General features: G+C 33.4%; 1 protein-coding gene across 11 annotated transcripts in view; it reads right to left on the bottom strand.

Annotated features, from left to right (window-relative positions):
- Naaladl2 (N-acetylated alpha-linked acidic dipeptidase like 2) overlaps positions 1–23925 on the bottom strand; it is an 891856-nt gene that overhangs the window by 811226 nt on the left and 56705 nt on the right. The gene's annotated exons all lie outside the window — the stretch shown is intronic.

Genomic DNA, 23925 nt, shown 5'->3' with positions numbered 1-23925 from the left:
TAATACTCAGTGAATTTAACATAGGAAGTAAATACATATATACATATATATATATATTCTTAAGAAATATATTTATACTTCACAAACAGTAAGGTATATCTACATAAAACAAGTATTTGTCTATGGAACACAGATAATCTAAAATTATAATACATAAAGAAAACTAACTTTGAATTTTTCAAATATTGCCTATAATACTACTTTAGCTTTTTTTAATTAAATGACTCATGTATAAGCAAATCCAGCCTTCAAACAGACATCATAAATCAGTAGGAGATCAGTAATAGTCACTAAGAACTATATTTTGGCAAGTTGCTTAGCAACTCTGGAACTACAATGTTTTAGGCTCTTTATTCAGCTAATGTTTACTGAATACCTACAATGCATGTTGCCAAGAGATAGATACAAACAGCTCTATGAAGCGAATATTATTTTATTATTTCTTCTTTTGGAAAAAAAAAAAACCCTTTTTCTCAGCAGTTTCATAACTTGCATATAGTCTTGGAAGAGGGAAATGAAAGAAATTGAATTTGAATGCCAGCCTGATAGCTGCCAAAGACCTTGCTGCTTTTCATTCCACTGACTATTGAGAAGCCCTAAATTACTATCTTTGGAACACACCATACCTCTCTTACACTCTTAAGTAACTGTTTCATTATTATCCAAATTGTAATATCCATGAGGATAGGGACCCTGGCTTTGCTTCCTTTTGTATTTCCCACAGCAGTGTAATTCAATGAATGTTATCTGAGATGTTGTCAACAAAAGGCTTATTACCAGTCCCTGGAAGGAAAGGTACAGGTATTAAGAGTACTAAAACCTATATAGCAATTTGACAGAATAATTCTGTGTTTGTTGAACGTAATGATAAAATGTTTGAGTGTGTATTTGTGCGTTTTATTTTTAAAATCTGCATTTTTCCCTCTGGTTCTTTTAAAATATTTCAGTTTTGAGGAATAGTGAAGGATACTTTACTGTGCTGATTTAAAATGAACATTTTGATCGGTTTTGACATACAGTACATGTAAACCCATGAAATCATCACTATAACCAAGACAACAAACATTTGCATCCACCCCACAACTTTCTTTGTTCCCTTTTGCAATATTTCTTTCTCTTCAGCCTTTATACAATAAACCACAAATTAATATGACAAATATTCCAGTAAAAATTCCAATAAAAGAAAAACAGCCATGAGGATTAAATTGGCCACTAGGTTACATTTTGCTGACCACTGTTACAGAGACTCATTAGATAGACTTTCAAAAACACCTGAAGTGAATTCAAAATAAAGGGAGAAACAACAAATCTTACTGGATTTTTAGTCCTAAAATCATGTGAAATTTGACCAAAGTAGCCAGAACAATCCTAATACAATAGGCCCTCTTGTCCTGTTTACTTTCTATTGTTTTAGTTGAGAAAATATTAAATAGAAAATTCCAGAAGTTAATAACTGTTACTACCATATATGGTTATAATTGTTCTATTTTATAATTAATTATTATTGTCAATCTCTTACTGTAACTAATTGATAAATTAAACTTTATCACAGGTATGTATAAATAGAAAAGCATAGTACGTGTAGGGTTCAGTACCATCCGGGAGTTTTAGGCATACACTGGAGGCCTTGGAATGTATACCTCATGAACAAAGGGAAATTACAAAACAGTTTATCTTTTATTCTGAAATGGTTTGTAAGATCAGATTATCACCTTGGATTTAACTTTATGGAGTGATCTTTAGTAATATAGCATGTAGGTAGTTATTATGGCTGCTTAACTCTCAAATTTATTTATTTTTAACTTTCACTCAACATTTACTACATTAAATGTATAACCTTATGTAAATGAAATATGGCAGGAACATTGTATATTTAAATATTTCATGTCTAGAGATAGGTGTTCTGAATAAGATCCAAACGGGTCTAACTCTAAATAATTCAAGATCATTCTGTAAGTAAAAATGCTTCAAAGTAATACAGAATATAGAATTCCCTGGCATGGAGAAAATATATACTATAATATAAAACTGTAGTCAGTTCCAATACACTATCTCTGTGCAAATGGAAACACAAATACAGAAATGTTTCTCTTCACTAGCTCCTCACCAAATACTCAGGAATTGTGAATGGGGAACATTCATCTTTGGTTTAATGGAAATCTGAGCTAACAAGGTATTAATTAGCTTTTCACCTGTGAGAACACTGTTTTCCTGACAATATAATTCATAAATCACAAGATTATGCTCTGCAACATTGCTTTTCTATATATTGTTTCTGTAAAATTGAATAATCACTTTCCTGCCATCGCTATGAAAAAGAATATAGCAAATGGAAAGAAATAGTAATAACATGGCAATGATTTAAAGTATCCCATTTTTACTTTTTAAAGTTTGCTAAACTTACAACATTTTCTGGATTGCTATTAGTCTTACACTCTAAGGAAAAATACATGTAACAAGAAATGATTGTAAAACTTGAGATTCAAGAAGAATATTATCACCTAACAGGTATTGCAATATTCTTTTCTATTAGCTAATTTTATAATAGAAGAAATTAATTAATAGAGGATTCAGTAGAGAAGAAAGCTTAAAGAACATAACATACCATATTTATTATTGGTATGTTATTATATTTATATTATATTTATTCTTTATTTAAAAGTTTTCAAGTGATAAACCATGTATGAGTACTCTCCATATGTATATTATATAAGTTAAATTTTTCCAATAGTGCTCATCCAATATCACCTTCACAACTACCAACCAATTGCAACTTTTGAAATGAGAATGAAAAAGCAAGAAGATACATTGTTATTCTATAAAAGATAATATAAATATCCAGTATATCTCTGAGGTTTGTTTTCTTACTTACTCTTAATTGGTAACAGTTGATATCAAAGAGACATGAACCAAAAAATTTTATTATGAATAGTTTTTTCTTCCTACACAAATGTAAGCTTGTTTGATGCATCTGTCAATGGCTCTTAATATGTCCAAAGAATACATGGGCAACCATAAGGTAGTTCCTCATTAATATTGACTGAGAGCCACAAATCGTAAGAACATTTTTTCAGTCAGAGTATTATACATGAAAGTGAACATCTTTTGCAGTTGATTTTCCAACCTCTATATGAACAATCACATCAAATTAACTTTAGAGAAAACCTTTTGAATATGTGGACCTTTTCACCTTTAGAAATGTTTGAACTCAATAATGAAAAAGCAAGACCTTAATCTTACTCTAAGCAGGACAGAACATTTGCAGGACTCATTTTAAAAAAGACAGGGCCAGGGATTTAGCTCAGTGGTTCCACTGCCTGCCTCACAAGTGAAAGGACTCAAGTTTGATCCCTGGTACCAAAATAATAATAATAATAATAATAATAATAATAATAATAATATAAAAATAAAAAAATTAGTATTCTTGCACAGTGCATATATTATATAATTTTATGTAGGCAGGTTTTTACCATAAACCCTGTCAATGTTCCACCAGAAAGGATAGAAGGTAAGTTAATATCATAAGTGATATCTGTATCTTTACTATCATAATATTCTCCAAAATTTATTTTTTAATATTTTTAATTTTCTTTCCCATCATGATTTATGTTCTTTTTTTTTCCCATTAACTTTATTGGTACATTTTAGGTATAAAATACAGTTACATTCATCATTGGGATCTTGTACCATTAGATGAGTCTCTTGGTTCTTATTTTTTTTCCCCTTCCCTTGCCCTCCCTTCACCCACCCTTCACTATTTGCAAAGACCTTGTTTCCATTTTTTTCCTCTTCTCATATTTTTTCCTTTCCCTTTTTTCCCTTCCCCTACCCCTCCCAATTTCCTTGCTCTTTTAGACCTTTTCTTCCTGTTACACAATATCCGTTATACATTTTTGAAATTACAATATTAAGATCTAGGAGACATTACCACAGATTTTACAGAATTTCAAAGGATATAGAAAGCATATTTCAAAAATCTGTTTTGAAATAAATTTGACAACTTCTAAGAAGTAACAGAAGACAAATTAATGAAACTAACTCTGGAGGAAATATAAAATTTGAATAGCACCTATTAAAGAAAGCATATTCCTAGCTTGAAAACCTACCTATAGGACAACAGCAGGCTCATAAACATTTTCACTGATAAATTATATCAAACATTTAAAGCAGAAAAAAGAAGGAACACTTCTCCCATCATTTTAGGAAATCAACATTGTGCTAATCCTAAAACTGGATAAAGATAGTAGAAGAAAAAAGTATGAACATAGATAGAAATTTGTTTAACAAAACAAACTATTGGAAGTCAGATCTGGCAGTATGTAGAAAGTGGTTTTATTATAGGGATGGCAGTGTTGGTTCAGCATTGGAAGATCCACCCCCAAAAGTCATCATTTTAACAGAGGAAAGGAGAAAGCCATATGATCCTGTCAATAGTTGGAGAAAGAGTATTGGACTAAATTCTACAGCTGTTCATGGTAAAAGCTATCAGGGGACTAGAAGTAGAACAGAACCTTCTCAACAGATCAAAGACATGTACTCCATACTTCCAACAAAAACTCCTTCTATGAATGGAGATGATACAATGCTTTCTCCCTAAAGTGGGGAACAAGGGCATATATGCCTACCCTTCATCTGTCCATTAGACTTTGAAACATAGATCTAAATCAAAATAGTCTGGCAATAAAATGACACAACTAGGATAGGATTGGCATAGCAGAAGCAAAATCTTTATATGTAGATGAAATGATCATCTACAGAGAAAATACTAAGAAATCTCTAGGAGCCCCTAGAACTTGTACTTGAATTTAACAGGATTAGAAAATACAAGGTATATATAAAAATTCAGGTCTGTGTATACTTGCTATAAATGGAGAACTGGATATTGAAATTTAAAAGCTATGTAGGAGTACAAAGGACCCAGAAAAGCCAAAAACAAAAACAAAAACAGTGTAGGAAGATGTTTAGCACCCAATTTTAAGACTTATTCTAAAGCTACAGTAATCAAGGCAGTGTTGGTGTAAGGAAAGACATATAGATCATTGGAATAAAACAGAGAATCTAGAAATAGAACCACACATATATAGTCCACTGAGTTTTGAAAGATTATTTAACATTAGCATTTTATAGAATATAAACTCAATTCAAGAGCTGAGGAAGAGAGAGTGTCTTCAGCAAACAGCACTAGAACACCTGGTATCCATATATAAAAAATTAACCTCAACCCTTTTATTCCATACACGAAAATAAATTGAAGGGATCTATGAACCTAAATAAGAAAGCTCAAAAGTATAAAACTTTAAGAAGAAATTATAAGGGAAAATATTTATGAATTCAAGGTAGGCAAGAACAACCTAGGATACAAAAAACATGATGTATAAAAGAAAAAAATTGATAAATGAGATTCCATCAAAATTTGGAACTTTAAATGACATCATTAAAATGAAAAGTAGTCCTTAAACACACCATATTTACAATGCATATATCCTATGACTAGAATATATAAAGAATTCTTAGAGCTCATTAATAGACAACCCAATTAAAATGTAGACATAAGAAGATGATAAATAGCCAGTATAGCACAAGGAATGGTGCACTATTCTAGAATCAGAAAAATACTAATCAGTAAAATAATAAGATTGAATTGTACACTCATTAGGGAGACAAAGTCAAAAGTTTTAAAAGCCTTGCCATGACTTTTTCTTTTTGTTGGATTCTCCCCCTTTGCGTTTAATTTGTCACACCCAATGGATTCATTCTGCTGGATTTCCTGGGGTTGTGATCCTCATTGTCTTTTCCTAGAATATTGTCTAAAATTTTCTGGAGTGCTGGTTTGATATTCATGAAGTTCCCGAGGTGCTCTTTATCATGAAAGTATCTTATTTCTCCATCATTTTGAAAGATAGTTTTGCAGGGTACATCAATCTGGGTTGGAGGCTGTTTTCCTTTAGGGCTTGAAATACATCACTCCAAGCTCTTCTTGCCTTGAGGGTTTGCATTGAGAAGTCTGCTGTGATTCTGATGGGCTTTCCTTTGTATGTGATTTGTTTCTTTTCTCTCACTGCTTGTAGAATTTTATTCTTCTGTTGGATTTCTGGAATCCTAACTATTACATGCCTATGTGTAGACTTTTTTTGATTAAGGCTATTAGGAGTCCTATATGCCTCACTTATCTGTATGTCAAGTTCTTTTCCCCTCCTTGGGAAGTTTTCTGCCATCACTTCTGTGAACAATTTTTTATGTCATCTGCACTCTCTCCTGTTTCTTCATTGACTCCAATCAGTCTTCTGTTATTCTTCTTTGCATCGTCTAGCAGCTGCTGGATTGATTTCTCATGTTCCCTTACAATTTTAAAGCAATTTTTCTTTTCCTCCTCACTAATTGCAATCTTATCTTCTATATCTGAAATTCTATCCTCACATTGGTTCATTCTGCTGCACAGACTTTCGATGGACTTTTTAATCTCTTGGAAATCTGTTTGTATCTGTTTTATGGATTCCATTTGTTTCCTATGTTGGGATTCCATCATGTTCCTCAGATCCTCTATTTTTTTATCTTTGTCCTCTCTAGATTTATTAATCATGTCTTCCACCATGAGCAAAATCTTTGTTGTTATCTGAGTAATTATTTCTGATTTCATTGTTCCCAGATCCTCTTTTGTTGCCAGTTCAGAGAGTCCAGGTGGTTGAGTATCAGAGTGTTCCATCTTGTTTCCCTTTGGGGTTGCTGTAGGTGATCTGGAAGTCTGTTTTTGAGGCTTGTTTATGTGTCTTCTCATTTCCACGACGTGGGGGGGTGCTTCTGGTGCCCACGCGGCTCACCTTCTCTGCCCTAGGAGGTTGGGATGGCAGTGGGGGAGATTCCTTCCGGGTGCTGGGATTTCATCAATTCTTAGATGCACATTTTCTCACATTTAACTTCTCTGGGCAGACTGATTCCTGAGCGTGCTGAGGGGTCTGGCTCTGAAGTGAGCTGCTTCCAGCTCCTCCTTTGGCCAAGGGAGCTGCCTGGTCTGAAGAGGCTGAAGCCTTAAGCAGAGTAGATTATCCAGCTTCCTTCCCAAAAAGGACTAGGTATCTGTCTGCATGATCAGGAAGGTCACTCGAGGTCATGGGCAAGGGTGAGCCACGGCTCCAACAAGGAAGGACGAGCATTTCTTTCTTGATGCCCAATCCTGCATGTTCATTTGTGAGAGGAACACCTTTGAGGTGAAGCTGTTAATTGCATTGGGTCAGGTTCCCCCAAACAGCCAAAGTTGATGGTTGTTGGGGAGATGATTGATTGGGGGCTGCTTGCAGGAAATCAATGAAAAACATGGCATAAAAAACAAAGCTGTGATCAGGAATATTCCAAGTGCAAGACACCCAGGAACAGCCATGGGCAGATATGCAGCAGCTGGACACGTGAATCCAGTGTCCGGAAGAGAGGTCTGAGCTGAAGGCACAATACTGCCTGGTCAATGACACTGGAGACCAAAAGAGCTGGAATTACTGCTGCAAGTTTTTCTCACAGTAAGACAATCTGCAACCTGCACATCCTTTCTAAATCACTGCTTCAAAGTCCGGAAGGGTGCCATCTATGAGGTGCAGCTCACCACCATGATGTCCCTATGATTTATGTTCTTGATTGAATGATAATGTTTCTTTTTTCCTGGCTGAACAATATTTCCCTAATGTGTAACTAACATGCCTGTCACATGGTTGATATTTAATAAATATTTTAATGACTAACCTTGTTATGTCATAAAACAAAGGTAATAATATCTAAGATTTCTATTGCTACTAAATGAGAAACTAAAAATATTTAAGTATTCACATATTAATCTGAATTCTGAGATCTGAGGAATACCATTATAGAGTTACAGTTCTTAATAAATAAAAATGGTTATTACTTGAGAAAACAATCCAAAAATTCATTTGGAGCAAGAAGAGACCCAGAAGAGCAAAAGCAATTCTAGGTAACAGAGACATGGCAGGGGGTATCACAATCCCCAACCTGCAACTCTACTACAAAGCTACTGTGATAAAAACAGCATGGTACCGGCAAAGAAACAGACCTGAGGACCAGTGGAACAGATTAGAAGATGCAGAAACAACGCCAGACCCACTCAGCCATCTCATCTTCAATAAAGGAGCCAAACACCCTCACTGGAGGAAAGATAGCCTCTTTAATAAATGGTGCTGGAAAAATTGGGCTTCAACTTGCCAAGGATTAAAACTAGACATGTATCTCTCATCATGCACTAAACTAAAATCAAAATGGACTAAAGATCTAAATATTAAAATAGAAACTCTGAACCAGTTGGAACAGAGGTTAGGTAGAACCCTTGAAGACATTGGTGTAGGAAAAGTTTTTATGAGCAAAACCTCAGTTGCCCGTGAACTAGCACAAACAATCAACAAGTGGGATCTCTTCTTATTAAAAAGCTTCTGCACAGCAAGAGAAACCACCAGCAGTGTGAAGAGATAACCCACAATGTGGGAAAAAATCTTCACCTCCTCTTCCTCAGACAAAGGTCTACTATCTTGAATCTATAAAGAACTTAAAAAGATCAGACCTCCCAAATTTAAAGAACCAATCCAAAAATGGGCATCTGAAATAAACAGATGTAGAAATACCAAATAAATACATGAAAAAATGTTCAACATCACTGGTCATTTGAGAGGTGCAAATGAAAACAACACTGAGATTCCACTTCACTCCAGAAAGAATGGCTGGTATCATGAAATCAACCAATAACAAATGCTGGTGGGGCTGTGGGGAAAGAGGAACCCTGCTCCACTGCTGGTGAGAGTGTAGACTGGTGCAACCACTGTGGAAATCAGTATGGAGATACCTCAAAGAACTAGGACTGGAAGTCTCATTTGATCCAGCTATTCCACTGCTGGGGATCTTCCCCAAAGGATTAAAAGAATCATACCACAGTGATAAATGTGCGCCCATGTTCATAGCAGCACAGTTTGTAATAGCTAAAACTTGGAAACAGCCCAAATCCCCATCAACTGGAGACTGGATAAAGAAAATGTGGGGTTTTTTTATAAAATGGAGTACTACTCAGCCATAAAAAATGAGAAATTAGAGACATTTATAGCTAAGTGGATGCACTTTGAGGCAATACTCTTAAGTGAAATAAATAGGACACATATGAATAAATACTGAATAGTTTCTCTGGTGTGAGAAACTGAAAGTGTAAATAAGGACTAAATGCATAATAGGTAATGTGAAATAGGAAGAAAAAGGGCAAAGGGGAAGGAAGTGGGAGGCCTAGGAGAAAGGATAGAAGGGAATGGGATTAATATGAGAAAATGGAAAAATAGGAACAAAATCTTTGTAAATAGGGAGGAATGGAGGGGTTGAAGGGAGGGCTGGGCAAGGGTGAAAAATAAGAACCAAGAGAGACTATATAAAGGTGCAAATTTCCAATGATGAATGTCATTATATTGTATACCTAAAATGTATCAATGATTAGAATGAATAATCAATAATGTAAAATAGGAAGAAAAGGTCCAAAGGGGTAAGGGTAGTGGGAGGGGCAGGGGAAAGGAAGGAAGGGAAAGGAAAAATGATGAGAAATGGAAAAAATGGAAAAGTCTTTGTAAATAGGGAAGGGTGGAGGATGTGAAGGGAGGGCTAGGAATGGGGAAAAAATAAGAACCAAGATGCATTATGTAAAGGTACAATTCCCAATGAGAAATGTAATTGTGTTGTATACCTACAATGTACCAATAAAAGAATTTAATAAAAACAAATGGGTATTGGCTCATTTCATTTCACATGTAAGTAACTGAGTCACATACTTATGAAATCTATATATATTTTTTAAAACAAATTTCCTATGACTCTGTTGCACAATAATGGTTGAGAAATCTTATTTTTTAAATTAGGTGCTAAAAATAAGAGATAGATTATTGTTGTCTGCAGTGATACAAGTAGTGTTAGAACTAAATAAACAGTTGTTGCATTAGTGAGTTAATGAATTATTGATTTTTCAAGCTTATATCAGATACAATGATAAGTACTTTAATTTCTATATGATTTATAATATGCATATTTATCACAATTTCAAGGATTAAGAAACCACAATTCAGAATAGTAATGCGACTTGCCTAAAGTCACATATCATAGAAATGTAAAGAGATTAAATACATTGACAAGGCTATAAAACCTTCCAAAACAAGTATCCAATTCAAGCTAGTTTCCAAGCCCAGATGTTTTTACTATCGGTATCACATCTAACACTTCAGAGTTTTTATCACTGAAAGCAAATATATTTATAGAATTCTCCTTTACAAATGAAAGATGCCTTGGGGCAGCAAATATATTCCAATATTATCAATTATTCAAGCTCATAGGGAAAAATGGTAACCTATTTGGAGAGGACAGAAAACATTAACCATATATTAACTAAATGATTTTAGTGGTTCTTTCTTCCTAAAGCTTAATTACATAGACGCTTTAAACTGAAGAAACTTTGTGATGAAGCCTTGAAAAAGAATCTGTGAAAATTAACAGTATCAGGATCTAAATGAGGAGACACAATTCACCCTTTCCAAAAACTGATGCACTTTAATAGCTGAAGACTCCCAAGGTCATAACGAGATTCTCAAAAGACGCATGTATAACCATAGCTCAGGAAACAGAGTAGCACAAAGGAGAGGAAAAACATTTCAATTATCAAGGATTTGAAAGAGAAAATGTATCTACTTCATAGGAGAAAATGCTAACTGAAAGCTGAAGTTCCAAGTAATTTCCCCTCTATGAGAAGTTACTTTATTATTCAAAAGGAACATCTTAATTAGAAGGGCAAAAAGGCATTAAAGTTCAGCAGAGAACACAGGCAGATATTCTCTATTATTAATTTTGAAATAATGTTTGCTAAATAACACAATACACTAATAGAGATCTTGAATATATTAATATGAGTAACTGTCACAAAATTAAACCTTGGGAGTTTTAAGCAGTATAAAAGTATGCAAAATTCATCATGAATAGAGAATTTTACAGTATTTTGTCAGTTATTGGTCATGCTTATTTATGAAACATTTAAATGGGAAACTAAGGAGAGTCCACCAATTCCCCATTCAGTAGTAAAGTATTCATTTTAATAGCATTAAATTCTAGTATATTTAACTTCTCTTTTAATCATCTTCGCACATAAGTTTCTGAAGAAAATCATTCCAAATACCAGAAAAGATATAGAGAAGTCAAGCCAAAATGAACAAATTATTAATTGAATGTTGTTAATGTCTTGATTTCATACACTGTCACTATACTCATTATTAGAGTGGGAACATCTAATTCAGCTTCAGCATTTTCTTTGTTTTGATGATCTGATGGTGCCTGGTTAATGATATATTGCTAGATATATCCTAACTGGTACTGTGGCAACTCCTGGGGAGAAAGCAATGAAACGTTATACTCTGCAGTTCTGGTAAAAGAGGCACTGTAAGCAGCACTGCATGTCCCCATCAGGGGTTGAAATTACAAAAATAATTTCGTGTCTTTAAAGTTTCCAACAAATTGTGAAACTCTGACATTGGTGAGCATACTTAAAATACTACCAAAACAAAAATTCAACACAAAACACTGCCACCACTGGATTTATTTTATCTATTAAAAACCCATAAAAATTATTGAAATTATTCTATTTTCTCAATAATTTCTATGCGAGAAAAGAATTCTCAGCTTTGAATTACAAAATTCAGGGTGAAAAATGATAACAAACCAAGATGCAGTAGAAGTCACCTTACATCAGAGGTTAGTGATTTGTTGAGGCCACACTTCATTATAACACAAGGTCTAATCAACCTAGTTTTCATATTGTCTCTTTAAATACTTGCAGGTAACATCCATTCTATTCTAACTGTTTCACAGTGTCTCAAATATTGTATAATTTTCATATCTACATCTCTAAAACCAAATAACTTCTCAGTAATTATAGAAAATGTTGAAGCAACTTTACTGTGGTACAAGAAAACTATTGCAAGCACTTTACATAATTCACCTCATTCAAAACTTAGAAAAACTCTATGAAATTTGGCACTTCTATTATCCTTCTCATTTTATGTATAGAGAAATAAGACAGAGTAATATCATGTGACTTCATCAGGGTCACAACATTTCTGAAAGGTTAGAACCACGTATCGAATATCGAACCCAGGTAGCTGCCCCTAGGACACATAATTACAACCTTTATTCTATGTTACCCTGTATAGTTTTAAATGAATATCCAATTTTGCCAAAGATATTATTTCCTATACTTTGGGATGGTCACTAATTATTGTGCAATCACAGTCACCTGTACTCAACAAATGCATTTTGATTGATTCAGCCTCAAAGTATGTTCAGTGAAGGAAACATATTTTATTTATGGAAGACCTATGCTTTTTTCAAAGTATGACAAAATAATTATCTTCCATCAAGTACTCTTTAGCAACCAGTCGCAATGGGACATATCCCTGTATTCCCAACTACTCAAGAAGCTGAACTAGGAAGATCACTGGAAAGCACCTTGGGCAACATAATGAGATCCTATTTCAAAAAACAAACAAAACAAAACAAAATAGCTCAACAGCATATCAGGTATTTTATTAAGTGAAAAATGATGCTATTTAGTTTAGACATAAATAAAATATCCATAGAGCATTTAAGTATTCATTTTAATGAATTCGTTTAAGCGACATCAAACAATTCTTTTTAGTGTATAATGTATATATACTTTCAAAGCTACTTTTCACACCTTATTTTGATTTTTCCAACTTGCTTAAAAGTCTATACAAAGATTTGTTTAAAGATATCTTTAAGATACACAACCATGAGTTCTAATGAATATTCAAGTAAAGAAAACAAAAACAGTAGTGGTAAGCACTATTACAGTTACTCAACATCACTCTGAGTTAATTACAATCCACATACGCGGCATTAATAAAGCAATACTAGGTGAATATTATCAAAATAAATATAATTTTGAATTACAATTTTTGAGTAATCTAAAAACTAAACCCATCATATCTATTCTTCCCATAGATTTATAAACTGCCCCAACTGACTATGTTCTTGAATTTCTAAATTCTATTATTACTTTAAATTAGGGACTATAGATAATGTCATTTAATCAATTTATATTTACCTTCTAAAGTGCCACAAACCCTCCCTCTTTTACATCTCTGTTGAATATCCTATTATATGTAGATTTCTCACAGAATTCTGTGGCTCAGTAAGAGATAAAAATAAGACTATAATTGGAATAAAGTTAGAGCATAACATATTCAAGTTAAGGGATTTAACAATTATAAATCTATAATAAATTTTAAGATAATAGTATAGAGTACATATGTTATGGTTTATATCTAGATATCCCCCCAAAGCTTCCTGCACTCATGGGTGAGGCTCAAGGGACATGACTGGATCAGGAGAACATGATACTCATGAGTGGATTAGTTTACTGGTAAGTACATAGCTAAATGTGATGTTAGGAGGTGAATCCTGGTGGGAGATGGGTCACCAGCAGTAGCATAGCCGGAAAGGATCTACCTCTTTCCCTCCTTCCTTGATCCCTCTATCTGCTTCCTGTTGCCATGCCATGCACTGTTTCTCTTCTGCCATGCCATTCTGCCTTGGAGCCAGGCGAGATTATCGACTAAAATATTTACAAACTGTGAGCCAAAATAAACCTTACCTGCTTAGAGTTGTGGATGTTGGGTATTGTTTCTCATCAATGAAAGGTAACAAAGACAACATCTGTGTAGCCATAACATTTAATTATTTACATATATTATGCTGTACTTTACAAAACTCTTCATGAGGTAGGTACCATTTTACAGATAAGACTAAGAAATCTTAAATAGATATTAATTAATTTGACCAAGGTTACACAGCTAGTGAGATAACACATGATTCCAACTTAGATTTGCTTTTGCATTTGCATATTAAAAATTTTGTAAAGCAAGGAAATAAATTTGATCAAGGACAATTCCAAATCTATACATAAACCAGTAAACTGAAGGAATTATTGAAAGGAACTCTAAAATCCACACGCATAGAAATGTTTTCCCAATCAAAAAGACAGCTAATATAGAATTTCTTTATTTTTAGTATATGATGTATCTCATACATAGCATATATTTGAGCAAAGTATCATAAACACACACATATATATATTATTTAAAATGATGATCTGAGGTGATACAATTCTTCAATCACAATTCTATAAGCAATACTCCTACAATTTTTAGAGGATGAGTAGGTTAAAGAAGGAAAAGCTGAAGAAAACATCACAGCACTTTTACTGGCTGTGTCATTCATCCTTATTTCCTCAGACACAGACACAAATTTAATATTTCATTCCCCTTGCTAAAATCTTTCAATGATCTTCCATTACACTTAACATAAAAATCAAACTCCTTAACTTGCCTACTCCAAGGGCAGAGCTAGCTCATTCTCTCCTGCTATACAGTTAAGTGTCCAGCTCGAGTGCTTGGGTTTGAGCTGCCACCCTCCTGACTCTTGTTTTACAAGTCTATCTCCTTTGTTTTTTCACCCAAGCTCAGCTGAAAAGTAACATCCTAAAATGTGTTTCTCCCATATAACAGCTTTTAAAAGTACAATTAAATATTTACACCTGTTTCTTACTAGCTTTGCTACACCTGACTATAAGTTCTATGTAGGTAGGAAAGCCTGCATTTCATTTTCCAATGTACTTAAGAACTAATTAATGAATCTACACAAGTAAAGGAATATCCAAAGATAATGATATTTGGATTTAAGCATTATTATTCCAAGTTATTGCATCCACCAATGAAATACTTATTTTCCCATAGCTACTATTTCTAATTCCTTCTTATGATAATTATAATTTAGTAATGAACTATGAATATTACAATTTTGCCTTATAACTTAATGAAAGAAATATTAAAATCTGTTCTAATTAGATTATTATTAGTTTGCTTGGCAATTTCTGTTTGGTAATGGCTGATTCTGAAAATAGCATCTCTTCTAAACAAGCAAATTTTGCAATCATGATTATACACCACAAACTTCACAAAATGGTGAAATCATAAGAAATTTTGAAAGTTTCTTAATCTCTGTGCTATAATTGTCACATCTGTTAAACAAACATATTGAATTGAATGACTTCCAACATCCTTTAACTCCCTATATTTTGGTATTCAAATTCTTAACTTGTATTTTCTGATATTTTTCTCTTTTATTTCATTTATACACTCTTAATGCTATTAAAAATAAATAGAAAATTAAGGTGGCAGCCATTAGGATCTGCCTTTAATTTTTAGGCCATTCTCTCTTACTCAACGTAGAGTACACATAACAAACCACAGAGTATTCTGGAACAAGTTATCTTTAGATGCTTTCTCCATTTTATACTACTGTTACATTTCTATTCCCATACCTAGATGGCATGCACAGCTGGTTAAATTTATGAATATCATCATAGTATGTCTTCCAATAATCACTCTGCCAGAGGACAGGGCATAGGCCTTTTTGACCTAGTGAATTTCCAAAAACTAGCACAAATTAAAGCTTTGTTCTCTATCCATGCTGTGTCAAAGCAACAAAACTATAGAAGATACTGTCAAAAATACTTAGGAACTTAAAGATTGTGTGCTATACCACTATGCTTAATGAGTAATTATAATAAAGAAATAACCTACTTATTTAAATGATTTTTCTTTCTTTATTTGAGAACAGGGTATTGAAAAATAATGGCATGTAGATGTGTTGTAAGAAAATGGCATAGTGAAGGAAATACAGGTATGTTTTAGAAAATTATTTTTACAATATGCTGCATCCTCCATTCACAGTTTCACTTTCTGTGATTTTATTTACCCATGGTCAAGTGCAGTCTGAAAATATTAAGCAGAGAATTACAGAAATTATAAATTCATGTTTAAACAGAACATCATTCTGATAAATGATAAATTCCAGTGACATCCCACTCTGTCCCATCCACGATATTAATCATCTCTTTGTCCAGCATATAAATGCTGTATATTCTACCCACCCACTGGTCAGTAGCCATATTGATACTTTTCCCTTCAACTAACCATTATTTTACATAATAATGGCCCCAAAGTACAAGAATAGTGATGCTGGTATTTTGGATATGCCAGAGAAGCCACAAGGTACTTCCTTAAGTGAAAAGGTAGAAGTTCTTAAGAAAATAAAACAAAATGTATGCTGAGCTTGCCAAAGTCTATGGCAAGAGCTAATCTTCTATCTGTGAAATAGTGAAAACAAAAAAAGAACTTTACATTTGTTTTGCTGTTGCAATTCAAACTGATAATGTACAGCCACAGTGAGACTTTTGTTAATTGTTTAGCAATAAGTGCTTAGTTAAGATAGAAACATTAAAATTATGTATGTATGTAGAGAAAAATACATAATATATATAGAGTTTGTTACTATCTGAGGTTCCAGGCACCCACTGTGGCTCTTGGAACATCTTTCACACAGATAGAGAACTACTTATATTTGTTTTAAAAATCAGAGATGCTATATAAACCTGTTTCTCTTCAAACATTTCCATGTCAATTTTAAAATCTATCAGTAGACAAATATTACTGTGTTGTCTAGCGACAGTTTCCTTCCCTTCTATTTTTATTAATTAGAATTCTAATGTAAAAGAATACCCATGCTCTATCCATTTAGAATAGTATGTATTTGATTACTTATTCCACTATATACTTGCATACATGTATTTAATTATATGGCCTAAAATTCACAAACAGCATTTATGTTGTCATTCTAGCTTTTTCAGCTCCAGCCATCAGAAGTTTCCTCTAGTTGATTTCTCTTTTTTTCTTTTTTTTTTTTTTTTCAAAAGCCCCAATTTTTTCCCCATGAGATGGTGTCTCACTATGCTGCTCAGGCTGGTTTTAAACTCCTGGGTTTAAGTGATCTTCTTGCCTTAGTCTCCCAAGTAGCTAGGACCATCATGCCCAGCTCCTTATTTATTTTTGACATTGATAAAATCTATTACCACAAGATATTTCAGGCTCATCTTGTATTTACTCTGCCTCACCTGGGATCAACCACTTTTTACTATTATCCCAAAAGATTCCTTTCAGGCATCTGTCTCAATGAATGATCAGGTTGATATCACTAGCAATAAGACAAACTGATACCATAAACCACTTGACACGGTGTACTGAAAATACAGCATCTTTTCACTGTTATTATTGTAGGGATAAATACACCCATTCATTCTAGTCATAGGAAATCAAGGTCAAACTTAGTGACTTTCTATAAACTAACTGATCAAAACTCTTCAAAAGTGTCAAAATCATGAAGAACAAGGAAAAACCAAAGAACTTTTACAACCTGGAGAAACCAAGAAAAAATTACAAGGAAATGTGATATTGAATTCTACACTTTATTCTAGAACAGTAAAAATAGTATTAGGGGAAAAATTGATGAAATCTAAATAAGATCTATAATTTAGTTAATAGTGTTACACCAATACCAATTTCCAAATTTTGAAAATGTCACTGTAGCTACCTATATTGTTAATATAATAAGAAGGTCTGAGAGATATATGGGAATTGTGAAGTATTAGTAAGTCAAAAATTAGTTCAAAATAAATTTTTCTTTTTTTTTTTTTTGGTACCAGGGATCAAATTCGAGTCTTTGTGCCTGCAAGGCAGGTGGCAGAACCACTGAGCTAAATCCCTGGCCCAAAATAAAATATTTTTAAAATAGTCAAAGATGACATTTTTACTGATAAAACTATTAGTATTTTGTTTATATACCTCTCTACTACAAAGGAGATGATAAAAGAAATATTAATAAATGGATGGCAAAATGGAGAGCCTCAGGACATTCTCAAATATATTTCGTGCCAAATTAATGTTTTGAATTGTAAAATCTTGAACAGATAATTTTAAAAGTAATATTTTACATGAATTCTTATAATAAAACTTCATATTTGAACACTTTCTCTTTGCTATTTTTAGTTTTAGAAAAATTTGAAAATGCATAAATTGTATAAGTTGTTATAAACTAAAAAGAAGTAACAAAAGAGGAAAAACTATAAGAATGTAAGTGGAGCTGGGGATTTAGCTCAGTGGTTCCAGCGCCTGCCGTGCAAGCTCAAGGTCCCGAGTTCGACCTCCCCGGTACAAAAAAAAAAAAAAAAAAGAATGTAAGTGGCTAATTTTTCACTCAATTAAGTTATCTTTATTGAGCATGTGCTCTCTGCAAATATTTTGTAGATACAATAATAAATTAGAAGATAAGGGACTGTCATTATGCAAACTGTCACAATTCTTTACTTCTTTCTTCAACATACTTTAAATGCAAATCTAAGGTCACTCCCAACAAGAGGTAGTCTATTCCACACTCCTTGAATCTGTCATGATTTTATGACTTGCTTTATGAAAAGAATACAACACGATTGATGTTATGCCAGTTCCAAGATATCTTTTGAGTTTTGTTTCACTTTCATGAAACCACAACTCTGGCGTAAAAATGAGTGTGGGGCAACCTGTCAGAGGATGAGTGGTCACATGGAAGAGGGTCCATTCATCCACACTCAGCTCTTCTTAGACTAAACCTTAACCAGTCAACAGGTCTTCAGCAGAATCAACAACCTGACCGATACAGTGGACTGCAGATTCCCAAGCGGGTGCAACTATGCTACAGGCCATGAGCAAGAATAAATCCAAACTATTTCAAGACACTCAATTTTAGAGTGATTTCTTTTACAACAACAACTGATATAAGAATTTATTATTTTCCATTTTGTAGAAAGGAAAACTGAGGTACAGAAAAGTCAAATAAACTAAAAATTTCACCAAGAATAAGAGTGGAATGTCATATCTTTTTTAATGTGCAGTAGTGTCTCTCAAAATCTAGTGTGTTCTTATATCTGTTTCTTTGAGCATACCAAGTTATTCCCCAAAACTCATTTATAAAATTACTAGCTACGATTACAAGTGACTATTCTGAATAATCACATGTGAAAATAGTTTCAATTAAAAGAATATTTATTATACTTGATATATTTTCATAATTATACCAAAAAGAATCACAATGAGGATTTTAAAGAAAACATGTAATCACATATTATTCATAATAAAAATTATTAAGAGTTTCAATGGATGTTTTCAAAATGTGGTCATTTGTATTTATTTCTAAAATGGTATATTTTATTTGCATCACAACTACTTAATATATATTTACAGTATAATTAAATAAACATTCTTGAAAACATTCCAAATTTAACTTTCAGTTAAGTGGTTAAGATTTAAAATTTCTCCAAAGTCTCATGTTCTAAGGTGGGGCTTTTGAAGGTGATTGGATCATGAAAGGCTAATTTTATCAGTTGATTAATTCACTAATGAAATCATAGTTTGATGCTATTCTTAGGAAGTAATGGAAACTTAAGAAATAAGCCTATTTGAAGGGAGTGTATCATGGGGTTTGCCCATGAGTACTCTATCTGTCCACAGCCCATTCTGGCTCTTTTTCTGCTATCTGCTTCTAGCCACCATGAGGTATGTAACTTTGTTGTACTATATGATTCCACCATGACGCCCTAGCTCAGCTCAGGCCACAGAAATAGAACTAGCTGACCATGGACTGAAATCTCTGAAACCATAAGGCAAAATAAACCTTTTTTCCTTTAAAATGACTTCCTGGCCATTTTGTCATAGTGAGGAAAAGATAAATGACTAACTAGATTTTAAATTTTAAAATACACCAAGTACATTATTAGACAATGTTAGAAAATTGTGATGACAGTTGTAGAAGATCTTTATATCAACACTCTGTTAGGCACAAATAACTTCAGGAAAATGTACTAGCAGTTGATGCTTTTCTTTATTTTAATTCTCCAAAATTCATGGTTCAAGAAAGACAAAGTGTAATAAATAGACCTGAAACAAATGAAAGGGTGACTGAAGTGTAACTTTTTTTAATTAGACCATAATGTACAGGTGCTGAATAGTTAATCTTATTTGCTCTAGAAAAGAGTTTACACATAATTAAATATAGTAATGCCTTGGTTCGTGAACAGAAGCAATTGACAAAATTTTGCTTCTGTTCACGAACTACACATCCAGTAATGAACACAACTGAAGCCATCTTCACCACATGAACATGAATGCCGCCATCTTCCCCAGAATTGTGCAATGAATTAAGTTTGTGAACCAAGGTACCACTGTAACTTGAAATGGGCAAGATAATTATACAGTTTGTCTGTAACAAAGTTTCTTTTGTGCTTAGGATTTCAAAAGTAATAATAATAGTATTAAACAGTACCTGAAATTAATTCCAGAGGACATTTTCTGGGCCTTGTGATACTACAGTTATACAGCATTTTAAACAATAGCAAAGTTACCATTATACTACATTAATATTCAGTTCCAGGTTTTTGTTCTATGTCATTGAAATTAATCTATGACTAAGCATTTTAAACATACTTTTCTTCCTAGAAATGTATAATGTATTTTAACCATAGTAAGCATAATTCAAATGTACTCTCTTTGATATTATTTCTATTCATTAACAGGTTTTTGATTGGATTCATGACCAGTTAAGAATTTGGTATGCAGACACTTTTTTTTTTTGTACTGGGGATCGAACTTGTGTCCTTGTGCTTGTGGGGCAGGTGGCAGAACCACTGAGCTAAATCGCCGGCCCACTTTTGAAGACTACAAAAAGTTAAAAAAAATTTAAATAGACTATGTTAAAATTCAATATTCTTTGCTTCTCCTATGGATTGATATTAATTTATATTTTGAAAATTGGAAGTAATGGCTGATACAAAATTAAATCAAATTCTTCAGTTTAAAAGAGCTCCCAGCACGTGACAAATGAGGTTTCAACTGAGAACTATTGCTTGAAACATTTCACCACTACAGGTGGAATAGGGACGGTAAATAGGCAAAACTCATACTAAAAACACCTCTTGAAATCTAATATTGGTAAGGATATTAAATATTATGTATCGAACACTATAGCTACATTTTGCATTTTCAGTTTCTGCAATTTAATGAACTATATATAACATATAATATAGTCTATAACCATGAAGTCATGAGAAGAATTCGGTCTAAGCTTAGTTTATATTTTTTTCTATACTCACCAAAATATTATATGCTATAATTCAATTTTTGAATCAGTTGAAATAATTCATTTTTTTCTACTTTCCTAATCAAAAGATGTGAAAGCAAACAAAATACATCCTGATCATCTGACAAATCAGTCATTATCCTGAATCCTAGAATCAGATAACCTAGTTTGAAAACCTGGTTCTACTACTCAAAAAAGATCTATGAAATCATCTTTACTTTAAAGTTGGAAGCCAAGTTTAGAAAGTTATTTAACATTATAATGTTAAGCTGTTAATTGACAGAGGTGAAATAGCAACTTCGGTAGATATTTTATCTTTATACCATCACAGTAACAACTGTACCTCGGTTCACGAACCTTTTTGTTTGTGAACAATTTGGTTCTCAGAAACATAAGGCAAACTTTTGCTTCTGTTCACAAACTCTACTTTGGGTTATGAACATTACCTCAGCCATAATCCCCACACTATCACGAATACCAACATGTTCCCCAGAATCTTGGAAGGACCTGCAGGACATAACATTGGGTTACAACAACCCATCGCATAGTTTTCTACTATAAATTTGTACTTTAGCAATAGTAGCCAGCTGTGCATCTCAGTAGCTGCACCTGGGGGATACATGAAACAATCTTTGGGTTATTAACAATCACTTGGTACAACGAACAGCTAGTTACGTACGCATGTTCAAAAATGTCAAACCAGGATTTTAACCTATATAGTATTCCATCTAACAGGTTTTTCATATGTTTACCTGAGCATCCCAGGGGGTAAAATACACTCACACCACACTTCTATTATGAAAACTTGTATTTTACCATAATGGAATGTGGGTGTGACTCATATCTGTGCATTTAGGGTTTTATAAAAAAGTTTTCTTTTGATTTTTCTGGAAGAAGTAGCCCAATTCAGTACAATGGCATATGAGAAACCAGATTTGCAAGCTTTAGAGGAGGTCAAAAGTGAATTATCATATTGCTCATGCATGGATGATGAAGATGATAAAGATTTTGATGTTGGCCATATGAGCCAAAGTTACACAGATAAATGCACAGATATTTAGCAATGCACATTTCATGGGTAAAATTCACCTGTTGCTGCTTTGGAGCTCCTCTACACACTTTTTATTTGTCTGCCAAGTGGCTGATTGCACAGATGGATTTTTGCTTTGCCCAGGCCCCTTTACCATGAGTCACAATGTGACATTCAACAATTAGTTTACCAGTTTCCAATTGATGTGACATTTGCTAACAGAGCACAAGTTGACCAGCATAGGAACTGTATGCAGGAACAAAGCAGAAATTCCAAATGAAATGTTGCAATTTTAAAACAGAGAATTGTATAGTCCAATCTTTGGATTTAAGAGAGATTTGCATTGACCTCATATATGGCAAAGAAAAATGAACTGGTACTGTTGATGTCAGCATTGCACCATGATGGAAATATTGATAGGGAAACCTCAATGAAATAGAAGCCTGACATGGAAACTTTCTACAACAAAACCAAAGGCAGACTAGATGTTGTTAATGAATTAAGCAGCAGCTGTGATGTCACTCGCAACACAAAGCCTTGGCCAATGCTTGTGTTTTACTCAATCCTAAACATATGTGGCAGAAATAGTTTGATATTTTACAATGAAAATAACAAGTGCAAAATACCATGGAGGAATTTTCTTAGCGGACTAGAACTGGAACTCAGAAGAGATCACTTACAGCAGAGGAAAAAAATATTTCTGCTCAGGGAACTACATACAAAAAATGGTGGCGCACACTGGCGAGCTAATAGGTGAACAGGCATGTGCAGCATGCCAAAGACCTAGTAGGACAACAAGAAAACCGAAAAGATGCAAACTGTGCCCTATAAGAAAGGACAGGAAAGCAAAACATACATGCTATCAGTGTAAGCAATACGTGTGCATAGAACATATAGTTGTTATGTGTGAAGACTGCCTTGGGTGTGACCATTGAAGAAAAGGTTATTTCTGTCATAGGCTTTTGTTTGTATTTACATTGTAGTTTACATAGGTTTTATTTCTGGTGTTATATTTTAGGTTTTGTAAGCAAGTATATGGCTGATGTGAAAATGCTAATGTCTATTCTAAGCACTCATTATATATTTAATACTTTATTTTACAGATATTTTATTTCCCTGCTAAGTGCACATTGTACAAAAGCATAGAAATATCCTGACAAAACAGGAAGAAAAGAAAGATGAATAGAATGGCCTGCCACATAGGAAAGGAAAGCTAAGCACATGTGCTGTTAGTATAAACAAGACACGTGCATGGAATACGCAGGTGTCATGTGTGGAGACTGTCTTGGGTGTGACAATTGAAGCAAAGATTATTTTTGATGCATAGTGCAGATTATTTTGGTTGTAGAGGTCTGTTAGTATTTTCATTATAGTTCATATAGGAATTTACTTCTGATGTTATCTTTTTGGTTTGTAAGCAAGTACACAGATGATGTGAAAATGTTGATGTTAATTCTAAATATAGAATACATATTAAGAATTTAATACTTTTGGGCTGGGGATTTAGCTCAGTGGTTTCGCCACCTGCTGTGCAGGCGCAAGGACCTGAGTTTGATCCCCCATACCAAAAAAAAAAAAGAATTTAATACTTTTATTTTATTGATATTTTATGTCCTTGTTAGCTAAACATTGTATAATATAATAAGAAACTCCTGAAAAAACATCAAGACCAGCAAGATATCAAGTATGTCCAATAAAAAGATCAGGAATGCAAAACACACGTGCTATCAGTGTAAGCAATACACATGTATGGAACATGTGTTGTCATGTGTGAAGGCTGCCTTAAGTGTGATAATTGAAGTAAAGAT

The sequence above is a fragment of the Heterocephalus glaber genome, unplaced genomic scaffold (genome assembly GCF_053883595.1).
Source record: "Heterocephalus glaber isolate CG9 unplaced genomic scaffold, H.glaber_assembly_v1.0 deba00001504, whole genome shotgun sequence".
NCBI classification, from domain to species: Eukaryota; Metazoa; Chordata; class Mammalia; order Rodentia; family Bathyergidae; genus Heterocephalus; species Heterocephalus glaber.
This window is presented reverse-complemented; position numbering and strand designations above follow the sequence as displayed.